Here is a 24538-nt window from a genome sequence, read left to right as displayed (position 1 = left end):
TTCCTAATAAGATGATAATTTATACTCACATTTCGTAAAAGGAAAATCAAAAAAGTGTATTTCTCCTTATCAAGATTGCTGTAAAACCACTGTGATTTTCGAAATGTGGTCCAATAATTACTGTTATGGATGTATTCTCTCTGCATACCTCATACACAAAATTCTGACTTTCAACTGTTTGTTTTGTCAAGAAATTTACTTCTTTCTAGGACAAAAAATTGTTGTTCAATGGAATATTCTTTATTTTACTATGAACTACTTACCACAGAGCTTTGCTTGTGCTTGTGAAGATGATGTGCATGTTTGTGAAGATGCATTGCTGTTAACTGAAAGGGTAAAAAAAAGCCTTAGGAAAATTTGCATCAAGAAACCGCACATGTTTCATGAAGGAAAGAAATTCTGTCACTGGGACAGAGGCAGCTCTGATGACCATGGTGAAGAGAAGCATGCCCTTTGCTCTCCTAGGCCATACTGATATGGTGAACGTGTGGCAGTATGGGGTCTCTGATGGAGGGATGGTTGGAAAGGTGGCACAATAATTCTCTTAGATGCTGTGTGAGGCATCTCCCTGGCTTTGCAGGAATCAAACACTAGGTAGCAGGAAGACATTGATGAGATTTACCACAAGTAGGGAGGACAGAAGTCCTCACAGTTTCCTGATAAATTTCAGCCTGTATCTATCTTTACTCCTCTTCAGTTTCTTCCATAAAAATCACATTCACCTGCATTTTTATTGCCTGATTTTTTTGATTCTAATTTTATTGTAGCAAGAAAAACCAAACTAGCTTCAAACTAACTGTATAAATATAGATACCAAAGGGATAGCTGAGTACCAGCGTGGCTGCAGTCACTGTTGCCGTTGTTCTCCTCCATTGCTTTTTTCCCCTCCCCTTCTCTATAGTGATCTAAATGGTAAAAACAGAGAATATTTTTTATGCTAGTTTTCATTTGTCATCAATACAGGAGCAGGCTGCATATTCCATTTCTTTGGCTACAAGATATCTTAGCTGCTGCCAACCTGATCATTCCTAACTGGAGTTATTGAGTATGTACTTGTGTTGGAAGCTGTGACTTATACAGAGGTAATACGCTAATCAATATATCTTTGATGTACTAGAAAGAAACTGTGATGTTGTATTTTACATAAGAACTCAAGTAATCAAGCAATGAAAATTTTACATTATTGATGGCATTCTTATTAGCATAATTCTTACGGAACAGCAGTTTAAATTTTCTTACTTTTCTAAGTTATTTACAAGGCATATTTCAAGATCTTGAGGGAAAAATAGTTCTCATACTGTTCTATAGGTGAATCCTGTCATTACAATTATTGCTGACAAACGATCAGGCTGCTACAATGGAGAAATATAAAAAAGGTGCAGTGTTCTTAAAAAAGAATGAAAATAGTCTTTTTATGTCATCTGTAATATTTAGCTTGTTTTATTTTTAAAAATTTGAATCTAACCCCAAAGAAATGCTATTGTTGAGGAAAAAGATGAAATGTTTCCTGGAAGATCTATTGATTATCTGATGCTATTGTAGTGCTATTAAAAGAAAACCTGAGAAAAGTTATTTTACATAGAGATTGGATGATCAATATTAGAACAAAAATGTTCAAGATTTGGCTTTGTGTTTTCTAGAAAAGACCTCAGCATTGTCTTATTACTCAAGAGTCAGTGTGGTTTATATTACTTAAAATTTGCATCACTTGTAATTGGTAAGAGAATTCTATACCTCCTCTGGCAAAGTATACTGTTTTATAAAAATGTTTGCTTCATAGAACATATCCACCTCTGAGCTGCATGGTACTGCAAACATATTTAAACAAAACTGGCAAATCCTAAAATGGTATTTCTTTCTACAGAACAAAAAAGGGCATTTCTTTTAATAGTCTATTTTATGTGGAGCCACTGGGACAGACACTGGGGATTTGGGGTTATACTAACTCTGGTGCAAACCTCCAGTGTGACTTTGTTTCCAATCTGTTAAAATGATGGTAATACTTAGTTTCTGTCACCTGTGATCTAGTTATCTCTGTGAGTCATGAGATTTCCAAGGCTGCTCCTTATTTTGTGTTTATAGAACGAGCAAAACTGAACCCCGATTATGTTTGGAACCTCTAGTTGCAGCTGCTCTTTCCTCTATTACTCCTCACTCTATCCATTCTCTGATGCCTCTGTATGTATTTTCTTTTCTCAACAGAATTCTGATCAAAAGGATAAAGAAAAATTAGTATGAGAAATTGAGTAACAAATTCCATATAGAGGAACATGGAAAATAGTTTGCTCTATTTTGTGTTTACAGTTTGATCAGGAATAAGATTAAATAAAACAACAATAATAATATTAAAATAACATTACTAATAATAAAATATTAATTAATATGATAGTATTAATAAATATTAAAATAGTAAATATTATTATTATTTTTGCCTGAAGTAGCTGTATGCTTGTAGTGGATAAAGACGTTTTACTTTCCTCTGACATATTTTAATTCAAGCATATTCTCACTATATAATTCCATGTCTGTTGGCATCAGCCCAATAGCACATATATAGAAATATTAATTCTTTTTTACAGTGAAAGTCCCTGTTGCAAAGAAGCAGCATATTCACTGCAGTTGGAAGATAATGACATGGTTTGATAAAGAGTGAGTTATTGCTAGCAATTACTGTGGTTTTATTAGAGACTTGTTAGCAAGTGGATACAACAGTTTGTCTACTGTAAAACTCCTATTACTCCACATTTTTGGCACAAGAAACAGTTTTCATTTTGTTCTTTTTTCTGCTTTACATAACTAGTGAACATAAAGGTAAAAGGTAGATAGCAGAAAGTGTCCCTTTTGTGATCTGGGAATCCTATAGTGCTTCCTGTTGCAAGGGAGCTGCCACTAAGGTTGCCCATAAAGGAAAGGAAGTAGAACTACTCTCATCTGCATACTGGAGAAAGGATGGGGAATTCTGATACCTTCCTATATAAATGGCTAAACTGATCTTGGCTCTTATATTTGTATGTATTTATCTGATGAAATTACATGAGAACCTCCAGAAATGGCAATTCAGCAAATCATTTAAACCTACTCTTTTCTATAAGGCTGTATATAAACCCAGAAATTTATTTGCTTATCTTGCCCTGATTTGTTAGCACCGTCAGGCAGAATATTTCTTTTTGAACTTGCTATACATAGAGTTTCTTGAGGGTTTTTTGTTTGTTTGGTTTTGACTCTCATGCAGTTAAAATTCTCATTTAGTAATGGATAAAAGGAATTTTTTAGATGTACACATGTATACACATAGATAGCAATGCAGAACAAGGGAAAATTCATCCTGATGAGATTTGTCAATAGCCAACATAATCACAGCTGCTATTTTTCTTCATGACATCAGACTTGAGACACTCTACTTTCACAGTTTTCTGCAGCAGAGGGAATTATGAACCTCCAGATACTTGTTGTGATTTTTGCATGGAGATGAAGCATATTAAGATTAGTCTACTTGACATAAAGATACATTCATTAGCTTGTGTTTAATGAATAATGCTTTTTTAAAGTTGCATCTAATTATTGCCCTTGTGTAGCAGAAATACATGTCAGGAAATGTATGTGAGCTGTTGAAAAAATATATCTGCCTATTCTTCTTTAAGGACATACTAATTGTTCTTTGGGGTTTTCATATATATATATATATATTTTTAATCTTTGTAGTGGTGGTCATTTAAAAATGCCTCTGCTTATGAAAAGTACATAACATTAAGGAGCTGAGGACATCTCAGGGAGGCTGTACTCAGAACACACACATTTTGTTTGACTCTTCAGATGTGCTAAAAGAGATCCCGACACATGCCAACATGTTAAAATCCAGAGTGGGCTGTGGGAATTTTCCAGTTTACCTATGAAGAATAGTTGGAGATTAGATGACGATATAAAATTTATTTGAAATATTTTAGTGGTGTTGTAGGGCTAGTCTATGCAGTCTGTTTTTTGTAGTGTCTCTTCAGTATACAAATACATGTAATTTAAGAAGGAACAGGGGAATAATATCTAAATGCTAGGTCATAAGGTCAGGGACAACATAGATCTTTGGTGTTTTACAGCATTGTTGGTCTTTCTCAGTTCAGTTAATTTCTCTCTTTAGTCCCTCATGTGGTTTTTCCAGTTCTATGGGAAAGTGTACAGTAAAACATATTTCTCTTCTTATTTTTGACTTTTCTTCAGTAATACCTTCATAGAATTGAGCAGTTTACCCCAAAAGCAATGTTTTTCTGTGCTCACATGAATGCAAATGCTGCCCTGAAGCTACAGAGCTTTTAACTCCTGATTACTTATTTTAGTACATTTTCTGTTTTCTCTCTCTGCTGTTTGAATGAATCCACAATATTCTTGTTTCTTTTGGTATCTGTGCTTACATTATTTCATCAAGTGACAACTCCAATTTCCAAGGTGATACCCTACAATTCACTAATTTCCTTCAGCTCTTTTAAATATCTTTTAGTAACTGGTACTCCTTGCCACAAGATCATTAAAGTGTGGATATCCTGAACTTAATGAAGTGCTTGAAGGCCTTCTCTCATGAAAAAATGTTTAAGAAAGAAACTGCCAGCTGTGATCCAGCATGATTTTTTGGTCTGTTTTATTGTCATATGAACTCTTTGAAAGATAAAACACGTTCGACCATCATATCTCTAGAAATATTAGTTAATGAATACTGGAGCTAATAATACAGAATGGATATGTTTGCCAGTTTTTTGAAAAGAAAAGTTTATACTAATTTTGGATACGATCTAAACTTTTATTCATAATTACATGTATAACTCGATCTGCTTTTAATATTTCTTGCTTAAAAAAAATATTTTTTGAAAAGGCGTATTACTTTTTGGTTTGTTGTGTGAAACTCACAAGTTCTTTTTTCTAGAAGGGCACTTCTTGCCATCACCTCTTTCCTTGTCTGTTTTTGGAAACATGTAGATGCCAAGATGATTAAAGAGGTCTGGGATGAGGGGAGTGAGCCAGCAGCTGGTACGGTATTTAGCTCCTTGCCAGGTAAAATCATGATACTAAGATATGATTTTAATATAAAAAAGGTAAATTAATACATGGATTAGGATGGCATTATGCTGCTATCTCCAGTGACAGGAACAACAACTTTTTTAGGTGTTCTGTTTTGTTGAGCTCCAGTTATCTCTGTGCTTCTCTCTGCCTGGTCTTCTAAATACAGTCTCAGATGTTTCCTATTCATTCCACTTTATGAATTCTATTTCTCAAGCCCTGTAAGGTTATGACTTCCCCCCATTTCCTCTTTGCCAGTGTTTTGCAGTTTTCTCTCAATAATTCTGTGCAATCTTAGCCGATACTATTTTGTGTGGCATTTACTTTTCCTTGGAATCCATAGATAGAATTGCTGAGTTTAAAATGATTGAAAAAAATAAAAGCAGAAATTTCATACAATTTAAATTTATCTTTGATATTTTCACACTTCTGTATATTTTTTCACATTTTTCATATTCCCAACCAACACGAGTGTGACTTGTTGGACATTTGGATAGTATACAATGTTAAGTGTTCAAGACTTCATTCAGTCCTTATGAACCAGAAATATTTACCTGCATTTGGCTTAAAGTAAACAGACTTTTAACTAGTAGGAACATTCTGTTAGAACATACTGTTCTCGTTAAACAATGTAGGACTAGATTGGAAATCGTTGATATCATCAGGAAACAGCAGATCTGTCTGTTTGCTCTTCCCATGCTTGTCCTGAATTCAGCATCCTGTGCTGTTTTGTGAAGAAGTAAACAAGTGAAAATTGACTTTGACAGTGTAGAGTGTCTTCTGAATTTTCTGGAGATTTTAACTTCTTTTATTTAAAGATGCTTTTTTCCTTGCATGGCTTATACATGAAGACTATTAAGCCAAAACAGATCTGCTTAAAAAGAAATTAAGTTTTAATAAGATGCTTTGCAGTAGAGCCCTCTACACAGATCCCATTCAAATATGAGAGCAATAGCTATTTTTATAAGTGCAAATTCTGTGAGCTAGCAAATGTACATATAAACCAACTTAAAGTGATTTCAGCATGTGTACAAAACAGCTTATTACTGAACGTCACTGCATATGTTCCTTACCTCTTTTTTGTGTCAAGTGAAAGAACAGCTAACTTTTGACCCTGATCATAGAGAAAGAAATAAAACTGTGAAGGATGAATTCAACCAAAGCACACTTTTATTCATTTAGTTCACCCTTGAGCTGCCTGGCTTGGCCACACTGACCCATGCAATGCAGAGTCTTGTTTCCTCTCCAGTTTTTTCATCAAGTGAAAGTTACCGTTGTCTTCACCTGTCTTGGCTTTAGCTTGCTACTGCATATCGACCCATTTTTTCTAGAATATTAAGTAGTTTGTAGCAACTATATTGTTCTGAGTGTTCTAAGGGTTTTGGCTACTTTGAATAATGCTTTTTTTGGATTCACTTCTCATTCCATGCAGCAGAATAGACCCTTTCAGTGCAATAATCTAAACCTCAGTTTCCTTTTCTTCCTATCATGAGCTGAAGATTTAAAACAAATCTATCAGAACACCTGCTTTAGCTGAGAGCTTAAACAGTCAGTCTTTATTTGGTACTAGCTAGACCACTTAGGAATGGATGACTTTCATGTTCATCGTGGTGATGCAAAACAACTAAACAGGTGTTCCCTTCGTGTCAGCACAGACAATATATTGCTACATAGAAATAATTACATTAGGTTAACATGGTTAGAGTTTCTCTGAGCACCGGGCTTCAAATCTGAACTATAGATATCGAATTTTGTGAGTTACTGATGCTTGGGTTTCCTTCCTTCCTGCCTGCCTGCCTGCCTATCTCCCTGCCTTCCCTCCTGCCTGCCCGCCTCCCTCCCTCTCTCAGAAGAAGCTGGCTTATTGCCTTGTTTGAAGGGATTTCAAAATGGTATTTCTGAGTACCATAACTATTAGGCTTCATGGTATGGCATGAAGGTGCAAAGGAAGGAATGCCATTACCTAACTTCTCTGGAGAAGCCTAGTTTTTTGAGGGAAACAGTATGAGAGGAAGCATGACTGCAGGTTGGTGACTAGGGGAAAATAAAATATTTGGATTCATATGAAAACTTCCTGTGGACTTAGTTAATTCCATTGTGATGGTTTCAGTCTAGGCCTTCCTGAAAACCAGCTTGTAACCAGGAAGGAACTGGGAAGGTGACCAAGGAAGTATTCCATGCTATTCCTTTACGTAACCTAGGGTATAAAGCTTCGTAACCCCAGACAAGGTCGTATCACCACGTCATATCACGGCATAACTACAGGCACCCACGCCATCGAAATGACTGGAGATGTTTTCTCCATGGGCGCAGAGCAGCAGCCGGCACTGACCAGAGAAACGGTGGCAGAGAGCCAGAGATAAGACCTGGACTGAAGGAGCAGCAGAAACAACATGCAGCACCTCAGAGAAGACTCCTGGAAAGAGAGCCGAGGAGAAAGAGAGCCAGCAGCCTGAGAGACAGAGTTCTGGGGGTAAGACTGTACCAGCCCCCCAAAACTCCTTTGAGATCCCTCTGAGAAAAGAGGGAGATGGACTCCTATTTTAGGAGAAGAGTTTTAGACATGCAGCACCGGAGAGAGAGAGAGAGGAGCTAAGAAGCTCAGAGCGTCCCAGAGCTGGACCGGGACGGCCAGAGGAATGCGGGGGGAGTTGACCTTGGCTCCCCCCCTTGCACTGCTGCCACGGTGGCAGCCTGAGAGGCAGGGCGCAGAGGCCCTGCAAGGAGCTGAGTCTCCTGGAGATACCAGACCGTCACGAAGACCCCCCTGTGTCTTCGTGATATGACGTGGTGATACGACCTTGTCTGGGGTTACGAAGCCCACGGAAGACCCCTCGGTTGGAGGCGATGGGGCCGAGAGAGGCTTGGATACCTCCCTCGTGAGTGCTGGCAGAAATCCAGCTATCAGCTGCTGCATGTGGAGAAAACAGACAGACTGCTGCCTCAGAAGATGCTGCTGCTTAAGGACTGGAAGGGATCTGTCCTTCTTTCCCTCCTGGACTTTTATTTGGAGGGGAGAAGAGATTTGATCCACTGTAAATACTATATGTCGTGGTAGAGATAGTTGTGATCGTGTGTATAATGTGATGTGGTATTTATTTGTATAGTCATTGTAATATATCCCACTTCTGACACCAAAATTGTTGTGCAAGTTTGGAGATTTGGCAGGAGGCCAACTCCAAACTTGCACACCATCCACCTCCTTTATTTTTAAATAAACAGCTAAATAGCTAAACAGTGGTACTATACTTACCTTCCTTCCTGCAAGCTCTTTTTCTAAACATGGGGAAGCTGAGATGCACAGAAGTGAAGAGCTGCATCTCTAACACATCATTCCTGCACGCAGTCAGGTTCTGGGAGGTTTGTTAGAAATAAACTACTGTTTAATAATTTGGGCTTTAATTTAAAGATCAAGCAAACTATTTCTTATTATTTTGGTTCTTTTAAATTATGTTTTATTATGAAATCAGCTGTGGTGATGAGCTGGAGCATCTGGGTTAGCCTGATCTAGAGATGAGCTACAATACTGCAAAACTGCCTACATTTGCATCAATCAGGATCACTAATGTTTCTTGGTAGCAGTGGTGGAAATGTGTCAAGTCCTAATGCAAGGGTAGGTAAAATAGCACTAGCTATTTTTTCCTGTGTGTTGTACAGGTTAATTCTCCAGCAGCTAACTTCACTGGCGTAACACAGACAGTAACCTCATCCGGCGCTTCTACTTTCACTGAGTGAGTTGCCTGCATTGGTACTTATCTTTGTAGCTTTAAAATGGAAAATTAAAATTAGAAAAAGATGTAATTCATAAGTATGTAACTAGTTTTAAATTGCAGTTCCTCTGGATAATCAAGTCAAGCTTCTATCACTCCTGATCCACTTAAGAAAGGATTGAGGCTAGATTTTGACAGTCTGTGTCATTACAAAGAAAACTTGAAACTTTAGCTAAAGCAACTTTGACCAGGTGTCAAGAAAAATTGTCAACAGTCCAGAAAAATTATTTTGTTGCACAAGCCTAAATTGTCCTTTTGGTTTAACTTTGTAACGTGTTATACTTTTTCACAAAGTCACAAGCAGTTGCATACTGGATAAAATTATTACAGGAAGACTTTTATGATTGATGTGAAACTACATAAACTGAAGCAAGTGTTTGGGATTCCAGTATGATTTGTCTATGCATCTGTGCATGTGAATACGCATGCATGCATGCACTCTTTTAGACGTAACCTAGACTTCGGGGAAAATCAAGAAATTTGTATTAACTTCTTTATTATTTTGTTTCTGTGACATTTGCATATATGCATTACTTTTTGGGTAACCTAAAATAGTGGTCCTATGCAACTATTAAGCCTGGATATCAAAGAAAGATTGTAAACGTGCTCAAAATACTAGCTAAAGCACATCTGCACAAAGCAGTTGAGCTCTGTAGCTGCTCTTTCGATGTTGCTTAGTACTGTTGGAGGAAATATTCTTGCTTGCTTTTTGAAGTAAGTCAGTTAAAGATATACAATGGTATTAAGACTTTGATAAATGTAGGGTTGTCTTTAAGGCATGTGAAAACTGCTGGTGATGCAGCCTGATAGGTTTATGAAGATCTTGGAAATTATTGTACAACAATTTTTTTATTATTATTATTTATATTATTCTCTTGGCCTGAAGTAATAGATTATGCATAGAAAATGGACTGATGTTGCAACAACAAATAGATCAACTAAGAGAACACCCTTTGCCTGAGCTATCTTTAAAACTGAATGGGAAGTTGGATGATGAATTGGATAGTCTGCTTCAAAGGACAGATATACAGTGTCTGAATATGAAAAAGCATAAGTGCATGAAAGCATGTCACAACCATATGTAGTGCAGGCTGCTCTCAGTGATAAAACAGTTTACTATTGTCTTTGCCACCAACAAAGTATGTCAATTTAGGGTCTGATGCACTTGCTGCTTTATTTATTGGAGTCTATATGCAGTATAACATCTTGCAATGCCTATTGCTTAAGAGTAAAACCCAAAAATTTCTCTTTGTCTTTATTAAAATGTAAACCTGCTTCCTTCAGTTTCTGTCTTTGATGCTTACCTCTTGTAATTGTTTCTGAAATGCGCAAAACTTATTATGTATTCGAACCTTAATTTATTTGCAGTTGGAGGACTGAAGAGTTTCATTAGCATAACTATTTAATGGAGACAGAATTCAATATTCCTCAGAAAATAATAGAATTATGTTTGAGTAAAGTTCAAATGAAACCAAAGTCTTAAGCTTCTGGCTCCTGTTTTTTTGGATGAAGACTAAGCTGACTTTTGTACATCTGCTTTCTTACCTAGATTGAGGTAAAAACAACTTAAAGCAAGCTTATGCTAAATAATAAATGGTCTTCTAGAATAGCAGTTTATAACACCCAAGAACCAGATTCATTACATGAAAAGGATAAAGCCTGATTTTGAGAACATAGTGGGCCTTGCTTGACATTAGATAAACCATGATTCTGCCAGAAAAGTTTAACTTTCCTCACAGTATCTTGATTTAACTTTCCACTCTCCTTTTTGTTTGAGGTGTTCTAATAATCTTTCTGTAATATTTCTTTTTTTGACTCTCTTTTTTCTTTTTTTTCTTTCTTTGTCTCTAGGGGTTAAAATGTGTGGATATTGAAACATGCTGTATGTTCTTAATTCTCTATGCTTCTCTGCTGTGTCCTGCCCCTTTGTTATCGATGTTCCATGGTTTCATCAGTGTAGACTCTTAACTCTCTAAAAGCAGTAAGGTGGAATAAGAATGCTTGTTCTTGCCTGCTGTGTGGAAATTCCATTGAAATGAGCCTAAACTAACACCAGATGATGACTCTGTCAAATCAGCTGTGGAGAAACCATCTTTAAATTTAGGCTCAAAAACCAAAGGGAAAGAAGCTAAGTTTTTCTTCTGATCTTGGAAATATTTAGTACTTTACTTTTTCAGACCTGGTTCTCTAGAAGGTTTGAATGCTCTTAATGCTCTTTAAAAGATCAGTTTGGAGAAGGTCATAAGGATCTTTTTCATTCCAATTTCTAACAGTTCAGTGGTCAGGATATTTGCTTAGGGTAAAGGCAAACATCCAAATCTCTTCTGCGAGTTGGACATAGTCTGCTAAAAGACTACACATTCATGACCACTACAACCCTTGCAACTCTTACAACCCCAAGTCTTGGGCTTTATTTGTTTATATATTTAATTCAGATTTTTAGTACATTTGATATAATTCATATTAACATTCCTGGAAATGGCTTTATAGTGGTGGCCACATTTCTCTGCAAAGGGAAAGAACAATGTTTTTTTATTTCCTATGTGACAGAAAGGTCAGATAATAACTATCCAAATAACATCTTCCATGATTACAGCAAAGCTGTCTTTTTTACAGATAATATGTCATTTCTGCATGAAGAGGAAAAAAAGTAGTAAGTCAGTTCTCCCTTACTGTTGGAAGCATTGAAGTATATCTCTAGTATACAGGAGCATTTGAAAATCTTTCAATTTAATAGGGACCTTGCTTGATTCAGTAGATATCAAAACATACCAAGATAGACAACTTGGCATATCTTCCAAATGTATGAAACTAATTCATTTGGACCAAAGACTCCTACTGTGAGACAGGTTTCCCTCTTAAAAATGAATAAATAAATAAAAATTAAAAAAAATTTCCCAGAGTTCTGTAGGTTTTGATTGGATTTTTTTAGAAGTCTTTATCCCCAGTTATGGTTTTCTGTGGGATATTTTTCTTTCTTCTTTCCTCCTCATTGATTCAAATGGTCTAATACTGTTTTTTTTTTTATTAATATTTCTGTGTTCCTATTTAAAGGAAAATAGAAACAATTGTAAAACAACGTACTACAAACAACATTCAAAGTGAATACAAATACACTTTTTTGTTTCCTAGAGTTTATGATTCCTTCAGTTGGAAATTTTCCTACTAGAAAATTTTTTTCTTCCCGGATACAAACTCGGTAACTTTTTAACCTTCTGAATTTCTTTTTGCTGGTCAATGGTCCATGATAGGAATTGGAAGCTTTTGTTTACCATCTCTGAGTAGGATTGTTTGTGAATGGCTGCAGGCTCTATCTGTTCTTAATACCAGAATTCAGACACTTTTGCTGTTTCTTGCCACTCTTAGACCGCCTGTCTCTTTCTAGTCTGCTATTATACCTTCATCCACACGTTTTGGGGAGTATTTGTTCATTCTTGTTCCTTATTTTCAAGATTTTCCATTAAAAATAGTTAGGAAAAGCTTGATAGTGCATATTATACAAGGTTTCTAACATGGGAACTGATTTCAGCTTGGTGGACTGTAAATTTTGAGCTGTCCTAAATCAAGGACCTAATCATGTTTTGCAGTGAAAAGTTGTGAATATATTTTATTTGCTGTTTACCCTCTTCTGCCTTGATACTGCTGGAACAAAAAGAACCAAATACTACTAAATCATGCTGGAAATATTCCTGTTTTTTGCCATCTGTCTAGTTGTGTTTATCTTTCTAGTTTAATTTTTTTTAAGGATAAAAACTAGTTGTATGTTCCTGAAACACCGGAGTTGTTAGAGTAAGCAAACTTGTTTGTGTGTGTTTTCTGAAAGATAATTTCTATTTCCGACTGTTAATTTTTTTGAAATTTTAGTGCTGGTAGGTGTTGCAAATCATGACTTTCTTTAGTGTATAAATGGTTGTTAATATTTTTTCATATTTTTAAATATATGACATAAGGTTTTAGGATTTCACAAAATTAGTTTTTTCTCTATGTCAGTATTTAGGAATATTATCTACGTATTTTTAGTTTGTGACCCAAAAAAGATATTGGCACACATTTCGGAGTAAGACAAAAGCATGGTAAAAGCATGTTTGTTTATAAATGCTGTATAGACAAAAAAAATGGGCAAGTAATGTTATCTTTTTATAATTATTAATGTTGTAGAATATTTTCCATATACTCAAAGTATAAAATATACCAAGAAGAATAAAATAGAGTTTCATCTTGCAGAAATTGGAAACGAGATGCTGGAAAGCAGTAACAATGAAAGGGACTTGGGGGTCCTGACTGATGGCAAGACATTTTCTGAACAATTAATATACTTAGTGAATTCTGAGCTACAGGAATGCTGTATCTGTTCATGTGCTGGTGACAAAAGGGTCAATGTGCTGTTAGTTCCTGAGGGTTGTTATGTAGATGTTGCTCTGATACAACTCCTGTTTTCACATTGCTTATTTGTGACAGAAGTCTGACTTCACTTTGAAGCAAGATTGCAAGCTGACAGAATAAGTGACTTTAAAAAAGTGGACCGTTTCTGGTTGATTTCAATTCTAAATAAGATATGCCTGCTGCTGTTTGGAATTATTCGTATTTGTATATAAGAAAATTCAAGAAACTCATCAACAATGAGTTGTACTGGATATTATTTTTTATTAAAATGACTTCACTTAGAAAAAAACAAGTCTTCCAAACATTTCTCTGTTTTACTCTTTTCTTGGTCCTATATCATGAACATGGTCTCATGTTGAACAAATTAACTGCAATTTCTGTCTTCAGACTGAAATAACTTGCAAAAATTTAATAAATCATGAACTGCCACAATAGCAAGCAGGCCAGCCTTGTCTGAAACTTCTCCCTATTGACCCATGTATAGAGACATGTCTTCTTCATAAGTCAGCAATTATAATTAATTCAGGGAATACTCCTGTGAGCCTCCAGTGTATAAAAGCTTTGATGGGAAAGAATTGAAGACAAAGAATAGGAGGTTCAAAACTCTTTTTTTTTTACAATCGAAAGGAATGTACTGATTAAAAAGCAATGCAATTCTTCTCCAATGTATTTGTAGGAGATATGACCATGGAGAAGGAAAGAGATTTTACACTCAGTGATTAATCAGGTTTTTCAAAAGTGTGAGAGTTGCTCAGTTGCTGTCAAACATGTAGTAAAGTTAGTGTCCACTGTTACAGTGTTTCTGAAAATCAGACCTGCTGTTCATTTGAGTTCATAAGCTTTGAGTTCTGTGAAGCACATTTACACAATATCAGTTCAGAAAGTATATTTATATTCTGTATAAAAGAAATGGCTATAAATGTTGACAGACACAGTGAGGAATTCAGTCACATAAGGAAACATCTTATTAGGTCGTATTTAACTAGTTTCTCTTTGGAAAAACACTGATGATTTAATAGTATTTGAAGATACACAAAGATGCAACATGCTTCTGTCATGCTCATTCACTTCTGTTAAACATATAGGGAATAGTATGAATTGTGAAGTGAAAATGCTTTTTTTTTTTCCACCAAACTCTTACAAATAATAGAGTGTAACTGGAACTTAGGCTTTTTAAATTCATAGATTATTAGCAGTAATTAAATCTAGAGTAAAAATTAGTTGTATTCCCTTTCTCTCCATGAATGTGTATGCATATATGTGTATGCATTTTTATGTCCTCCCTGGCAGTTCTCTCCCTTTTTTCTCTTCCCATCTTTCCTCTACAGCCCCTTCCCCATCCCTGCCTGCCCCCAACCCCATCACCAAATGAATATCTGAAGAATTGTGGAATTTCTAGTAATAATGTAAACCTGTGGCATTGCAAATTTTCAATTCTCCAGAGTTTTACTGCTTAGGTCTCAGAATTTACTTCTTGCTCCCACTTTATTTTTTTCTCCCCTTTTGGAAGATTATAAAAATAATACCAGTGTGTGTAAGTGGATGGACAAAAACAACTCTCAAATATCTTAATTTTTATATTTATTTGATAATCATATGCATTTTTTTCAGTAATATATTTGTAAATATTGCTGCTCAAGTCTGGGTTGACTAACTGGCATCTTCATTGTCTTTCACATGCTGTAATTTGTGTTTTGTAATAATGGTTTTCAGCTGTTGTATTTGTTTAAAAAAATCCTGCTGCTTCACAGCAATATGTTCTGTTTCCCTACTGACTGAAATACCAGTCTTTTCTCTGACTGAAATATTTGTTAAAATATGTATTTATTTTGAAGCAGCTTATTTTCTTCTTTAGTTATGAAATAAAAATTAGTAAAGTAAATCAGAAGAGAAAAGAATTGCAAATGCCACAGGATACTTGAGAAGAATGTGTTTTCTAAAGTCTGTTGTGTTCAGCTGCACTTGTATGTGACTTTTGTTTAACTATTAGGAGGGTCAATGGAAACAAATTCCCCATTATTGAAAGTTAAAGCTTCCTCCGCACTTATACTACAGTTAAAACCTCTATAGTTCCAAGTAATTTCTAAGGACAAGACTATTTTTTTGACTGGGTATTCCTTCATCTGTGCTAATCATCCTTTAGTGTTGAACTACCCCCAGACAACTGGGTCTGGATTTAAGTGTAGAGCTAAATCATCGTAGGGCTCCTCCTTTAAGACTTTTATTTCCAGCAATGGGAATTGGGATATCTATTGTCTGCCTGTCCCTAAGCAGGTTCACTGTCAGCAATTATTTAAATTAGAAAAATAGAGTAACTGAAGGCTACAGAAAAAAAATAAAACCCCTGTTATTTCAGTGGTTTAGGGGTAAAGATTTCACCTAGAGAAATTGTCCTTAAAGGAAATGCAGTCAGATTGGATTTGTGTGGAAAAACACATATGCACAAGGGAAAATGATTATTTCATTCCTGACAAGGGAAGGAGAAGAGGCTATTATCTATGTTGCTCGTGAGGAAGAGTTTACAATGTAAGATAATGGAAATTTTCCTGTTGTTGGTTTTGGATTTTTGAAAGTCTTCCAGTGTACAGAAATATATATTTTAAATTGTCAGTTATGTAACAGTCCTCTGATTTTGCTCCTTGAGAGCTGGTGACTTGCACCTTCTACTGAATTTTTTGGTCTTCATCTCTGAAACAACTTATCCAGCAGATGCAAGAGGCAAAAATTACATAAGCTTAATAGTATAAACAGCAGTTAGTGACTTGTGATACCTCTTTCTAGCATAATTCATAAGAAAAATTCACTGTAAGCTTTGAACAGTTGCATAAATCTGTTTTTGTTGTTCGAATTTTCATCAGGTTTAGGCTTTCTTTCAGAAAAAAGTGTGTTCATGAGTTATGATACCATTTAAAATTTTTTTTAGACATTCTGTTAGAGAAAAGAAAAATAATTTGTTAAAAGAAATTGCCTGATACGTACAAGAATCTGATCAAGCAGAATGCTTTACAATTACAGTTTTATTAATTCAACATATCTAGTCCAGTAGAGGGAGCTGGAATGCTATTCTACTTTGTGTTTGTACTAGAGATAGTTTATCCAACAAAACTATATTTAATTTCAAGGTGATTTTTACCTTTAGAATGCCAAATTATTTTCATAAGAATTGTCTTTTAGGACAACTAAACAGACAGAGTTGACTTTCTTTAACCTTTTCTGTTGTTTCTATATTACAGAATGGTTAAGGTTGGGAGGGACCACAGTAGGTCATTTGATCCAACTTCTCTGCTCAAACATCCTAGAGCACATTGCACAGGATTGTGTCCAGATGGTTCTTGAATATCTCCAGGGAAGGAGACTCCACACCCTCTCTGGTCAATCTGTTCTAGTGCACGGTCACCTGCACAGTAAAGAAGTTCTTCGTATTTCAGGTGGAGCTTCCTGTGCATCAGTTTCTACCCATTACCTCTTGTCCTATTACTTGGCATCACCAAGAAGAGCCTGGCTCCATCCTCTTGACACCCTCCCTTTAGATACTTACAGACATTGCTGAGGTCCCCTCTCAGTCATCTCTTCTCAAGGCTGAACAGGCCCAGCTCTCTCAGCCTATTCTCATCAATGAGGTGCTCCAGTCCCCTATTTGTCTCTGTAGCCCTCCCCTGGATTTGTTCCAGGAGCTCCATGTCTCTCTTGTCCTGAGGGGCCCAGAACTGGATGCAGCACTCCAGATGTGGCCTCACTAGGCCTGAGTAGAGGTCTTGTTGCATTCCCAGATGCACCAATTATATGGGTTACACTATAAGTTTGGTCTTGGTTGCAATCAGAGATTCACCAATAGTGCAGTTGACCATTTCAACGTTAGAAGTCTGGTCGAGTTCAATAAGAACTTTCATGAACCACCAATAATGTGGTTTATTGGAACAACAGATCATAGTTTCTTTTACATCATCTTTTACATTATTTACATAAATTCCCTAGACCTGCAAAATATAAGTGTGTATAGCATTATGTACAAGTGTTCTTGGATATACTCCGATGTAGTTGGAGGCACAAATCTTACCAGAGAGACGTCCTCTGGGGAGGAGAGAGGAGCAAGCCCATCGACCTGTCTCTAAGATGGTCATATTCTCATCCTCTGCTATAGAGGATTTCAAATGCCAGTTCATACTTTTGGAAGAAGTGGAGCTGAACCTGTAGCCAAATATTCTGTTACAGCCATCATAAATGGGGAGGTGGGAAGGGGAAGCATGCAATTTACACATAAATGAGGGATAGGGACTAACAGAGAGAAATAAGAAAACCCACAGTCCTTGCCGAAGGGCAGAACAGGACTGTGACACCTGAGGTTGTCTGGCCACCACCTGACAACCTATCAATGCCTCAGCATGCCATCATGCCCACAGAAATCCCTAAGCCTCACGTCCATGGCATATGTCTCGTGGAAATCCCTTCCGTCTCATTTCCATCTCATTATGGAAATCTCTTCATCACAGCACATCTCATGGCTATAGACCTCATTTCCTACAAGTGGTTGTTCAGTGACCATGTTTACTGGTTTACGTAGAGTATTATCTTTCTAATGAAATGGGATCCTTGAGCTTCCAGGACAGCCCTGAGAGGGTAAAACCTCTTGTGCCCATGTAAACAGTCTCGTATGGCCACAGCCTTACAGAGCACCAGGCCACCATGTTACAGTTTGGGATACTTCTAAGACTGGGTCTTCATATGGGGCAATACTTTTACAGTCAAGTAGCAGCAGGGGTTTCACAGAGTTCTGGGAAACAAGTTATGAAACCTTTCCTACAAAATGCTCCAACTAAAGATACTTGTTAAAAATATCTTTTCCATTCTTCTTCCATGCGCAAGGAATAAATATATCCAGAATCAAAGAGAGGTTTCTATCAGTTGTTTCTTTGTCCTTGTTTATGCACTATAGCTGTGCTACCTCTCCATGGAATAAAAAAGCACGTAAAAACCAGAAAGGATGAACTAAAACACAAGCAAGGAGAACTGAACACTCTTTTTAAAAATGGAAGAATGTTAAAGTCTGGCAGTTGGAAGTGTATGTGTTAGTGACGTTTTGCATACACAATACCCAGACCACAAAATTGCTATATGTCTGCTTAGCTGATCTTCTCAGACAAACTGCTGTGGATGTAGACATGTCCTTTCCCACTGTATTGCATCCTGCAAAGTTTATACCCTGCTTTGTCTGCAATTAGAACCCAATCCTGTGGTATTTTATACCCAAATATTCACAGGAAGTATTATAGATGAATCTGAATGAGAAGTTTTAGGTTGACAAGGTATTATATTTACAGATTTCTTTTAAGACAAAAACTACCCCCATTTAGCCATGAGTGAAAGAAAGGAGAAGGTACAAAGTTATAAAAAACAGCAGTAATAATAATGCCCATTACAAAGTAGCCCAAGGAAAAAATTGTAGTGCAACAAAATCAGTCAGATAAAAAAATGCAAGTAATCTTTGCTTCTGTTTTTCTCCATAAGGCAAATTATGTCTTTATTCTTGCAAGTAGAACAACTGCAATAACTTATCCACTTTAGAAATTGAATATTATTAGCTAATTTATCTCCTAAAATTTAGTCATGATAGTCAGAAAAATTCATCTTGATTACATCGCATGAAATGTAAACAAATGTAAAGTCAGTCAGTCAATACAAAATAATACCCATAAAAAAGACAAGCATTTTTTCTAATCAGTGGTGTACTGAAGTAAACACAACTTAGCTGTAGCACAAAGGGAAGTTTTACTATGGTACTGAGAACTCAGGAAGCACCATCTCTTTTCCAAGTTTGAGACTTTTAGAGAAGCTCTTTAATATTATGTCACATATCTCTATCTCCCAACATTGAAAGCATCTCTGTTCTGAACAACATGGGCACAAAACCTCTTCAGAAGGACTGAAGCAGTTTCATCTGCATTATATCAGCCTTTCTCCATGGCTGAGTATGGTGCTATGATTACTGGAATGTTTCTTCCTCTCTCCCATGAATGTCAGACTTGAAGTGCAGAAAGCCATGAAAATACATCCAGGAAAGGAGTTATATACAGCTGTTCATATTCAATATTTTCAGCTACTGGAGATGATCAGAGCACCAACCATTAACAAAAATTCCTATCTGAACATCTCTAATTTTTTTAAAATAATTTTTATTCTCAGACACTCACACCCCCCCCCCCCACTCTCCCAGACTTTTAAACTAAGTCTAGGGCAACGGCACATATGTGCAAGGACTATACTTATTTACTTATAGCCTGTCTCAAAGGGCTGGAGATGAATTACATTTCTTTGGCTACAAGATTTCCTCAAATAACAATAAGTCTATGGAATACAGGTTCAATAATATTATTAGGAGCATATTTTAATGTAGATTTTGTACATAAAGTAATGCTGAAATTTGTGTTTGTGTGATATTGTGTATACAGGGACACATAAATGCTTATGCTTCCATCTAAAACAGTCTATTGCACGAAGAAAAGTCAATTCTTTATCTCTTGTAGTATAAATGCAATAAATTGCTTGGTTATAACCTGTCACTCAGTTGGTTGGAAAAGCATAATAATAAGATTTTTTGCCAATATATTCTGTTACAGAACTCTACCAGTACACATTCTATGTTTGTTGTCCCCTAATTATTCTGAAACTTTGGTTTCTTCTTTCCCATTTGTGTTACTATATCATTATTTATTCGAAATTTCAACCTCTTCAGTAAACAGTATTTTAAGAACTTTGGTTAAATACAAATTTCCTATATTCAAGTGCTTTTTAAATTGATTGATAAGGCCTTTCTTCCATAAGTAGTTAGAAAGCACAGTTTTATGCCCAGTTTTCCATTGTTTGAAATCTAATAAATTATTGAATTCAGGCTAAACAAAGGTCAAACAATGACTCATTGCTTCTGATCTGGAAAATGTTGCTCTTTGACTTTTTCTGTAATTGCTAAGAGCTTTTTGACGTAAGTGATCATGGTATGAAGAATTGATGGCCATATTTCTAGTGGTTTAGGATTCATTTGTCAATAGTCCTCAGAGTTTCAATGAATATATTATCCAGTGTTTTTTGTACTCAGACTACAGTTCTGCAAAATAATGTTGCATTGCTTTATGTCACTGCATTTTTGTGTACTGTGTAATATTTCCTTATTTTTGTTGCTTGTTATGAAGTAGTAGGGAGAGGCTATGAATGAAAATGTAGATCATTGTACAGGGCACTCAGATATGGGTAACTTTATTTTTAATCAGAGCAGATAAAATCTCCAAATGCCTCTGGAGCTGGAAACGTGGAAACATAGCATAACAGCAGAGTTAAAGTCCTTAGTAGTTCTCCTAAAAAATAAAGACCAGATTAAGGAAAGTTTGATCCCCTACTTTGACCATAGCCTCCTCCCAAAATTTAAATTTGAGACGTGTACCAGTTACAGAATGGATTCTTCACTTCTTTTCCTTTATTCTGTAGCTTCAACTCAATTTATTTCCCTGTACAAAAAGCACAAACTTGGCCTACTTTCCAGTCCAGCATTGCAATTCTGCAGAGTGACAGTAGGTACAACGTACCTTGCAGCATTCTTGGTAGAAATGAGTCAGTAGAATCGTGTCTGGGTACCCTGTAAGTTAAATTTATGTCTGTTGTTATTCAGTAGCTCTGAAAGTGAAATAAAAGAAAGATAACCCCGACTTTTAAGGTTTTACCTTGACATTGTTGCCAATTTCCCAGATAACAAGTGTGCTTTGAAAAACATCAAATCAAAGCCTCTTTTCATGCCCACCTGTAGTCCTTGCAAGACCCTCGACATCAAACTTTCCATGATAAAATACCTACCACTGTAATAATATCACAGCAAAACACCAAGAGACTGAACAGTCCTTGCAACTTAAGAACTGAATTTGTCAGATTATCACAGTGTCATATTAATTTGCCACATTTTTGAAGCTTAAAGCATCCTAATAGGAATTGCTGCAGAATAATAACCCTTAAATGGCAGAGAGGTTTACACCTGTAGAAGCAAGCTGTTGCCCCTGCCAGTGCACAAGCTCCTTCAAGAGGGAAAGAACTCTGCTTTTAAAATGTGCTTAATCCTGATTATGAGGATTATCTTTTAGAAACCTATCAACTGAGAAAATAAAGGAAAAAACTATGAAGAAAAATATAAAAAGAGCACAAATCTGCTATGACTTTAAAAGTCCCTTAGTTAAAATCATGACTATTCATGGATTGTTTGCTTGATAAACAAATGGAAGAAACAAATATATTGCTTCTACAGTATAGAGAAAAATCTCCAGTAACGCTTTTTATGCTTTATTCAATATGGCACTAGATTTCTGCAGGTTGGCTTTTTTCTCCCCTATAAGTGCTTAAAAAACTTGCTCCATTACATCATTCTTTTAAATGTCATTATGCAAAACTGAAGTGACAAAAAACACTCTCACTTTTCTTAATGTGACCTCATCAGCTACAATTCCAGACTAAGCTGTCTAAATTGTTGAGTCATTTAGCTCAACAAGCTTTACGGTACCATGGGCTACCTTTTATTCATCCCTTTACATCTCGTTATGCACCTCCTTTTAATCACTAAAAGTGAAACCTCAAACCAAAATGAAAACCAAAACCCCAAAAAACCCCAGCAAAACTGAGAAGGCCTACACTTCATTCCAAGTCCACAGGGGGAGCTTATGCTGTGGTGATAACCTTCTGAACCCTGAGGCTTTTTCTTCTTTCTTCATGACTCCTTACACATCTTTCTTATTTCCAGCCACGCTCTGCCAGCTTCTGCTCACATTTTCATCAGCTGTTATCCCCTTGCCTTTCTTCCTTGGCTGGTGCCTAAGTATCACCCCTTACCACCCATTCTTATTGTTCTTTTTTCCTGAACAACTGCATTTGCTTTCTTGTCTCTATATTTTCCCCTCACACACCTGAGTCCTGCTCATTTTAGTCAGCCCGATTTCCTTTCATGTGACTAATATTGACCCTTTCATATTTCCTGGGAATCAGGACAGTTCAGGGAACAAGAAAAAAATTTGTAAATATTCTAGATTTTTAAGGTTTTTAAAGAAATTTGCTATAATCTATAACTTTCTATTTTTTAAAATGAACAACCTCCTCCCCCTCCCCCTAACATGTGTACAGGCTGCATAACTTTTTAATCTAAGCAGAAAGAAAAGAATGCTGACACACATTTCAAGAGTAACAAACTAATTGGTTGCCAGGAAAGGTACCTGGACTGATGCACACCCCACTGATTTTGTGAAGAGCACCTGTTTATAACACCTGCTCGATACAATAGCTAGTGCAACAGATGACCCTGAATGCCAAAGCTTCAGAAACTTTCCTTCCAACTTCTAAAAAGTGGATGGTCATGTGACTGTGCTCATGACATTCCCTTTCTGCACTGACATAGGAGTGTGGGTACTGCCTTTCCTGCAAGATGATCATTGCATCTTCTCTCTTCCTGGTGAAGAAGGGAGTTCTTATGCTTTTTGTTAGCTCTCAAACCATGGATGTACTTTAATGCCCCAATACAGAAATGTCTGGTCAGGCAAACAGGTGCACGTTCTTTTGCTTTGTTTCCACAGAATATCAACCAAACTGAATCCTGCATTCCTTTCTGCTGTTTTCTGGTCCTGCACCCTTGCTCTGCCACTCTGCTCTGTTGGCACACTGTGATGTTCCCCTCCTTAAGACACTGAAATAACTGAAAAGATTCTCTCTACTCTGAATTCCTTATAAAATCGATGTTGCAGTGCCTGAGCAACTGCTTTTCTGTTACAAACTGGTTTTGTGTTAGTTTTGCTGCATAAATGTTTAGAAAATATAAGATGATAAACCTGTAAAATATAGACATGTTTTCCATTGGCAACATCTCTTTTTGGAAGTGTTTTCATTTGCCTGACTAATTATCTACTAATCCTTCAGAGAGTAGAAAATGCTGGAGTCTATTGAGATTTATATCTCTTTTACTCTAGTTTGTTAACTACTTTTAGCACCAAAATGATGGGGTATGAAAGTATGGTCTACTAGGCTCAGAACCTCCAAGCTTCTGCAGGACTCTTTTGTTTTCCTAAGTGAAACATAAGTATCCACAATTTATCTCCTTTAAATTCATTGCAGTATGACTTATTCTGTTAAGTTCCTCAGGGTGTACTAGTTGTAGCTATCATTCAGCACTTTAATTAAAAAAAAAAGGAGGGGGTGGTTTGGGAGAGTGGAAAGAATGCTGTTTGGCCAGATATCATTCTATATTACTGAATACCTTTCCTCAGTTCAGATATGTTGTTTTGGTTTCAGTTTTTTTCCCACCCTTAACATCAGTGTGGTTGTGTTCATGGTGCTTCATGACACTCTGCATTTCAATATTCAGGTGCTGCATGTTTAAGATAATATTAATTAAGACAGTTAATCAAATTCAACTCTTTTTGGTGTATGCGGGTGACAGGAAAACATAGAAAGAAGTCAGGTTCTTCAAAGAAAAAAGTGCTCTGAGTATAAACAGTCAATCCCTACAAGTCCCTCATTCACATATCCTTGAGCAACCAGTAGAGTGATTTCAAAAGATACTCTCTCTTTCCTCTGCCAGAAATCTACCATGTTTTTTGTGAAGGTATTTTGCTCATCAGAAAATTGATTCATGTTCACTTACACAAAATTACTCCTAAATGAATATGAAACAGTGAACCTCTAGGAAGGAGCCGTATCTTGTGATATCCTTCATCAGTTGCTCAGACCTTCTAACCTGAAGATTTGTTTTACTTTATCTCACCTGTTCCAAGCAATTGATAAAAAGATACTCTGTCAAAGTTGTCAAGGTGAGAGGGATTCCAGGTTTAAGCTGCATGAATAAGACTGTTGTTTGGTTTATATATATTTAATAAATCTTCTATTTATAAGTTGTTATTTTAAGTTAGATTGAATGAGATGTTTCTAAAGTCAGGGTGAATTCAGAGTTTATTGGAGTTATCTCAAATATATGATTGGATCTTATTGGAATTTATTGTCAAACAAATATATAAAATTTTGCAGAGATTAAGAAAAAAATCAAAATGCGACAAAACTCATTTTCTTCTGAAATGAGAGCAATGACCTGGGAACCATGGGCTTCTGGTTATTTACTGCAGACACTCTTCTACAACTGTGGAGCTCAATTTTAGTAGTAATTTCAACATTTACTCACCAGAAGGGCTGAAGGACTAGTTTTGGTTTTTATATTTTTACTCTGTCTGATGTTTTCAGCAGACCTTTACAAACCTGGTTTATATATCTAATGTCCAGCTTGTATGAGCACCAACATCGTATCAACCCTTTCCCCATTGTCCAAAGGAACAGTA

Source organism: Manacus candei, unplaced genomic scaffold, assembly GCF_025592945.1.
Source record: "Manacus candei isolate 608988 ecotype Guabito, Panama unplaced genomic scaffold, ASM2559294v1 h1tg000028l, whole genome shotgun sequence".
In the NCBI taxonomy this organism is placed as follows: Eukaryota; Metazoa; Chordata; class Aves; order Passeriformes; family Pipridae; genus Manacus; species Manacus candei.
The sequence above is the reverse complement of the archived record's forward strand: the minus strand, read 5'-3'. Positions refer to the sequence as shown.